The 7,500-nt window shown below is 45.3% G+C and overlaps 1 protein-coding gene across 2 annotated transcripts in view; it reads right to left on the minus strand.

Annotated features, from left to right (window-relative positions):
- Positions 1 to 7,500, minus strand: part of LOC140941082 (gamma-aminobutyric acid receptor subunit rho-2-like) — a 27,495-nt gene that overhangs the window by 14,248 nt on the left and 5,747 nt on the right. For both annotated transcript variants that reach the window (XM_073390046.1, XM_073390045.1), the window contains exon 2: positions 1,156 to 1,238. The gene's annotated coding sequence lies outside the window, so the exon portion shown is untranslated. The remainder of the gene's footprint in view (positions 1 to 1,155; positions 1,239 to 7,500) is intronic.

Below are 7,500 nucleotides of genomic sequence, written 5' to 3' on the forward strand. Positions count from 1 at the left end.
AAACAATGAACGTCTAGTTCAAATCAATTTTATATTCCTTTCTGCCGTACTAACAAAAGAAAGTATTCTGTTCCAATCCAGAGTTAAATTTTTTTTTCTATCTTGTTACTGAATCCATAACTTAACTCAGTCCGTATCACTCCGCGAATTTCATTTTATTTTGCTTATCTCTTTTAGACTGAGGAGCCCAGGCTTCATAAAGCGTTCTGCTTCCTTCTTGGCTCCCTTGCAAACTTACAATTCCTATATGTATTCTTGAAAGCCTTGCTAAAGTTTGAAATCTCGGCAACGCGAAACTGCAAACGCGTAACTGTGGTTTGTGGTTTGCCTGATGCTAAAGGTCTCTAGTTAAGATCTTCAGTTTGGCATGTGAATAAATCAGGAACACGTGACCAATTAGCCCCAGCCCCCAAAACCACCACAATAGAGTTCAAAAGTGATGATGTCATAAAAATTAAATTTGTGAAATTGTGGGATTTGTCAGGATATTCTAAAAGGACAACATCCAAGAATCCTACTTGCCAAATGTTTAGACCCAAGTCAACTTTAGAAGGATTTGTATGGAGTCATCAATGCATTACTGGGCTAATATCTCAGAGACAACTTGCCCCACAAAGCTTGATTTTGGCAAGTAGGCCTCTTGGATGTTGTCCTTTCAGAAAATCCTGACAAATACTATATTTTCCCAAATTTAATTTTTATGACGTCATCAGTTTAGAACTCTATGTTGCTCCTTATAATGGCCTACCCATTGAAGCTGCACTCCGAAAGAAGTACCTCTTTTCAGTCTAGATAAGTGATGCAATGTCCTTGAGTAAATATATTTCATTTGATAATTCGTTAAATATTATTTACGGAAGCTTTATTTCCTATAAGCCGCGTGTTTTCCCTAGGGTTTCCGGCCTCGCCATTGGGCGGCCATTAGTACCTTTTTCTACCTCTTCTCGGGAGTTTTCCCACCTATGGCAACTTCATACAATTGGCGGATGAAATAATCACTTCACTCCCTCTTCATATTGCACAGGCCTGTTAACATTTAATATGTAACAAGCAAAATATTTTGAGTGGCAATTATGTTAAGGGGAAACAAGTAGAATAATTTAAGAGGAACATTTAATCTCCTATAATCTTGATGAACAAAACGAATATAGCTACCTCCTTGATTTGGTCTAACGTCTTTGTCGTAGTTAGAGAACAGAATTTCTCGAGTTGTATTCCTCCTTGGGTTTTCTGATGAGCTATCGAGAGAAAAATGTATTCATTTCATAGATATAGATAGTGTGTCATCTTTGTACGACCTAATAGTCTGAACAGTACAAAATGACCTTGATTCATGCTCGAGGTCACGTGTTATGCGTTAACGACTTTTGAAAAAATGTGTTTCTTGCTGTTGGAGGCCCTAAGGAAGCTTACATACCAGTTATTTCATGCCGAGCTTACCTGTCAATGGCGTATTAATGACATAAAAGCCTCTTATGAGAAAATCGGAGCATGACCCAAGATGGCGGCCAAGGTGGCTATACCAGGCACGATTTACGGACAGGTTTTCAGCGTAAGCTTTCGTGTAAGCCGCTTACAGGGCTTACAAGGCTTACAGATTAGAAATTAACATAAGGGTTACTCTTATTTAAAATTAGCTAGATTCCTTCATCTAAAAGTGGTTGCCATGGCAACGTCACTTAGGGGCTTACAGGGCTTACAGGGCTAACAGGGCTTACAGGGCTTACGGGCTTACAGGGCTTACAGGGCTTACAGGGCTAACAGGGCTTACGGGCTTACAGGGCTTACAGGGCTTACGGGCTTACAGGGCTAACAGGGCTTACAGGGCTAACAGGGCTTACAGGGCTAACGGGGCTAACAGGGCTTACGGGCTTACAGGGCTTACAGGGCTAACAGGGCTTACAGGGCTAACAGGGCTTACGGGGCTAACAGGGCTTACGGGCTTACAGGGCTTACGGGCTTACAGGGCTTATGGGCTTACAGGGCTTACAGGGCTTACGGACTAACAGGGCTTAGAGGGCTTAGAGGGCTTACGGGCTTACAGGCCTTACAGGGCTTACGGGCTTACAGGGCTTACGGGCTTCCAGGGCTTACGGGCTTACAGGGCTTACAGGGCTAACAGGGCTTACGGGCTTACAGGCCTTACAGGCCTTACAGGGCTTACGGGCTTACAGGGCTTACGGGCTTACAGGGCTTACGGGCTTACAGGGCTTACAGGGCTAACAGGGCTTACGGGCTTACAGGCCTTACAGGCCTTACAGGGCTTACGGGCTTACAGGCCTTAAAGGGCTAACAGGGCTTACGGGCTTACAGGGCTAACAGGGCTTACAGGGCTTACGGGCTTACAGGGCTTACAGGCCTTACAGGGCTTACGGGCTTACAGGGCTTACAGGCTGACAGGGCTAACAGGGCTTACGGGCTTACAGGGCTAACAGGGCTTACAGGGCTTACAGGCTTACAGGGCTAACAGGGCTTACAGGGCTTACAGGCTTACAGGGCTTACAGGGCTAACAGGGCTTACAGGGCTTACGGGCTTACAGGGCTTACAGGCCTTACAGGGCTTACGGGCTTACAGGGCTTACAGGCTTACAGGGCTAACAAGGCTTACAGGCTTACAGGGCTAACAGGGCTTACAGGGCTTACAGGGCTAACAGGGCTTACAGGGCTTACGGGCTTACAGGGCTTACAGGGCTTACAGGCTTACAGGGCTAACAGGGCTTACAGGGCTTACAGGCTTACAGGGCTTACGGGGTTACAGGGCTTACAGGCCTTACAGGGCTTGCGGGCTTACAGGGCTTACAGGCTAACAGGGCTTACAGGCTTACAGGGCTAACAGAGCTTACAGGGCTTACAGGGCTAACAGGGCTTACAGGGCTTACGGGCTTACAGGCTTACAGGGCTTACGGGCTTACAGGCTTACAGGGCGTACGGGCTTACAGGGTTTTCAGGCTTGTAGGGCTTACAAGCTTACAGGGCTTACAGGCTTAGAGGCTTATGGTCAAGAAAAATTGCTTGAAGCCAGATTTAGAGTATCGCTCGCTAATATGGGAGAAGATTTGAGGATATTAATTAATTGTTCATACGGTAATAATTTCCTTTTCAGGCCTGCGAAACGTGGACAAGTGAGAGGTTGTGTGTTTTAAGGTTGCTAAAACATTTAGCAGAGAGGACTATCCTTGAAGTTTTCTATGAGATCGTTGACTTTTTCGTGCTTGATATGTGCTCTAAACCTATACTTTGCTCAAAAATTACTCTCGGTTGCTCGACTTAGTTGCTCCAAACGCTAAAAGTTGCTGAAAAGTTGCCGAGCACAATTGGTACAGGCCTAAGCTACACAATCATTTCCCATCATGGTTTACGAAGCAACCATTACATTTACAGGAATTGACTTTAAGAAGAAAGCTAGAAACGTAGGTTTCATAATGAATAAAAATTGTCGTTTAGTGCTCACATTAATGAAGTTTGTAAAATTGCTAGTCCAGCAATAAGATCAATAGGATGTTTACTTGGTTAATTAATGCTCTTGTTATTTCTCGATTAGATTACTGCAACAGTGTTTTATATGGCATACCTTAATATCAAAAAGATAGACTTCAAAAAATTCAGAATACTGCAGTGCGTTATATGATGTGTTCTAGTGACGTTTCGACCATTGCACGCCTTTATCAAAAAAACGTGCCCTGGCTACCAGTTCAGAAAAGGAGTGAATTCAACAGTCTCCCCTTAACCTCACTACAAGACCATAAATGGCCAGTTGGTAGACTACTTGAAGTCTCTAATAAAAGTCCATCATCCATCACGAACTATAAGATCAGGGTCACGTTCACTACTCTGCCTTATCAAAGAGCTAGAACTGAGCCATTTTGGTTGCGGCCCCTAAATTGTAGAATGGTGTGGAGTCACCCAGCAGGACGAGGCCCGTCAAAGGACGAATGAGCTTATTATGAACCAACGGTTCGCATGCAGCTGGTGCTGTAAAGCTTCCTGCTTTATCTCCAGCCACCTCGCCTATGTCCCGCGCAAGGGCCTAAACTTTCAGGGCGAGAGAGTGAGGCTCACGACACGGCGCAACTCTTCCACACCTTAATCCAATTCACGTGCAAGTGACTGAGATATCATACCCACTCATCCTTAAAGCTCTGTCGCAAAGGGCGTGTGACGAGGCCGCAGGTGCAGATTCACTGCCGCTGGAAGCTGTGGTCACAACATACTAGGTTCGTTCGCTACTGGACTGAAGGAGCGGTGGAGTTCGGCATCTCCCCTGAATGTCTGAGCATTCCCCTTTAGGAATTCTTCTGTGTTCCTCCATCACCTGAGGAAGGGGCTAGAAAAGATGCTCCCAACAAAGCCTGCCTTAGCTTACCGCGGCAGGAGGGGATCCTATCTATACGGTCGAAACATCAAGATGAAAACAAAGCTCACATCGCGATCGATCGGCACATGGAATGTGCATACGCTCATGGACAGCACCAAAGTTTACCGACCTGAGACGGACAGCTCTAGTTGCAAGAGAACTGGGCAGATACAACATTCATATCCCAGCGTAGTGAGACAAGGTTAGCAAATAAAAGTCAGCTGATCGAAGCCTGGCTTTTTCTCGATCGATCGCTACAGTGAAGAAAATCGTCAACCAGGAGTGGGATCTGCCGTCAAAACATATCTGATCAGTACATTTAACAAAATTCCCTAAGGAATCAACGATCGCCTCATGGCTTTTCGGCTCTCTCGCCGAGGAAACCGTTACGCCCGTTATCAGTAAATATCCTCCAACAATGACGAATCTTGAGGAGATGAAATATAAATTCTGCAAGGACTTAAAAGACATCATCGAAGGCGTGCCAAAGTAGGACAAACACATTATTGTCTACGCCTCTCATGCTAGAGTGGGCAATGGAGGGAGTCATAGGGAGAAATGGGGTTAGGACATGTAACAGTAATGGACTGTTACTTTTGGAGACCTGTGCATCTCACATGCAGTTTATCGTTTACCCACCTGCACACAGACGTAGTGGATGCACCCACGCGGCAAGCACTGGCATCTGATCGATTATGTTCTCGTCTGGAGAAGAGACAGGCAGGACGTTAGAGTGACAAAGGCGATGTGCAGAGCAGACTGCCGGGAATTACCTGAAAACTCAACATGTACAACTAACCTCAAGGCGCTGTGACTCCTGTTTCAATAAAAAGGCAGATGCTGACAATAACAAAACTAAACGCTTCTATAATGCCGTGAGGAACATTTATGGGCCTCAGTCCTCTGGAACATCACCACTAGAGGGAACAACGCTACATAGTGAGAAGAACGCCATCCTGGAGAGTTGGGTGGAATATTTCATCAGCGTCCTAAATACGCCCTAGTCCATCGACGTTGAAGCCATTGCCCACCTATATAAGTGAAAGTGAAACAGGCAATCGTGCGGCAATCACGGAGGGATTCCTCTGATAGTCATCGCTGGCAAGATCCTTGCAAGAATCCTCTTCAACCAATGGCCACTTCCCAGAGAGTGCGTATGGCTTCTGGAAGGGTTGTGAAACTGCCAACATGGTGCCGTTTGCTGCACGGCAACTTCAGGAAAAGTGTCAAGAACAGTATAGAAATTTCGACATAAAGTTTATAGACCTGACAAAGGCCTTTGACACTGTCAACTGCTAGGGAGTGTGGAAAATCGTGGCAACTTTGGCTGTCCAGATAAGTTCAACAGTATGGTGCGTCATTTCCACGATGACATGCTTGCTCGAGTACTGGACAATGGAAACTCCTCTGAAGCATTTCCAGTCACTAACGGACTCAAGCAAGGCTGTGTCGCTACCTCCACACTGTTAAGCAGGATGCTAACAGTCAATTTGTCGGCGGACTTCTTCTGCAACGTGGAAGAAAGTGATGGTGGTATCCTGATTACTAGGTACAGGACCGATGAAAGACTATTTACTTGGGTAGGCTACAGGCAATGACCAAGCTCAAAGAGGCTATAGTGTGTGATGTCTTTTTCGCAGATGACTGGATGCTCAACGCTGTCACCGAGTCCCCGTTGAAATGAGTATCGACTGTCGACTGCTTTCCTAATGCTTCCCACAACTTTGGTCTAACAGTTAGTACCAAAAATACTCAAGTTCTTCACCAGCCTACCCCTTAGAAGGGGTAAGTGGTACCAGCTATCACTGTCAAAAAGGAGACACTCAAGTCCGTTGACAAGTTCACGTATATTTGCAGCAATCTTTCCAGATCTGCGAACATCTACCACAACTTCGTGAAAGTAATTAGAAAAGGAGAGGCAGTGAGACAATTGAGGCAAGAAAGTTGTAGTGAAGAAATTTACAGTATTATTTCGCAGTAAATGCCACACCTCGTGATGTCCGTAGTCATCGTTTACGATGATGAACAAACAACAGGCGTGACCTGGTGTTGGGTATCCGTCCTGACTATGTCTGTAAAGAGGCTGTTTTAAGAGGGAAAGATAAGTGAGACATTTCTAATTGTTAGGAAGGACAACATGCCCCTAGCGAACTGTGCTCGTGTACCCTATGGTGACTATTCAATTCCTGTCACATATTTATCGGTTGCGAGGAAAGTTCTACCTGTGAGAACATTATATGGACTTCTAGGTAATGCTTAAAATGTTTGCTGTTACACTGGCAGCACCAATCGCTATATCTTGAACTTTTCCTTCTCAGAATGCAGATGTCTTCGTGCTTGGAAGCCTGGTGTCATTCCTGACATTTCGGTGACTGTGTTTGACAAGGATTTGAGACCAATCACGGTAACATCCACATTATCCAATACCGTTGAAGCCGTTGTCATCAACAAATCCTTGAAGCCCACAGTTCTATCATCTACAGATCCTAAACAGTATAATTTAATCCCTGGAGCCTGAATCACCCACGACCTTAGCACTTACTGCTAGCTAGACGCTAGTGGCCAAACACCATAGCTTGGGTGCAATGCCTAAAGCTACCACCATGAATCGGATTACAGACTTTTAAAAGACAGACAACAAAGGGTTAGGCTTGGTGGGGACTGTCACTCAGACCGGATGAGTGTTTTTGCGGCGGTCCCCCTGGGGAACTTGGCCCGGGCCATGGCTATTTCTCAGCTATTTCTCGCCATGATGAATCATCTTAAGGTCCAGGATATAAGACACTTACGGGGAAATTTGGTGAGGACAACGCCATTTGAGCTGATTCCACCATACAGTCACAGTGATATTCAACAAGCTATCAACCACATCAGCATTTAGTCCCGGCAAAATCTTTATCAAATGAATTCATCAAGTAAAAAGAAATGCTGCGAGGACTCCTGCTGATTATGCTCCCGACTATACTCTATTCCCAAGAAACCACAACTACTCAGCTGCGAAGCGATTCTTGTTTTGCTGACCGCTTGGTAATTCTAAATGATGATATAATACTTTCAGAGGATCAGAAAAAGGGATTGCGCAGAAATTCTTGAAACATTTTGGACTGTTGGGCATTTTGTTTCTTTAAGACCTTTCCCGGCTGCTG

The sequence above is a fragment of the Porites lutea genome, chromosome 6 (assembly GCF_958299795.1).
Source record: "Porites lutea chromosome 6, jaPorLute2.1, whole genome shotgun sequence".
In the NCBI taxonomy this organism is placed as follows: domain Eukaryota; kingdom Metazoa; phylum Cnidaria; class Anthozoa; order Scleractinia; family Poritidae; genus Porites; species Porites lutea.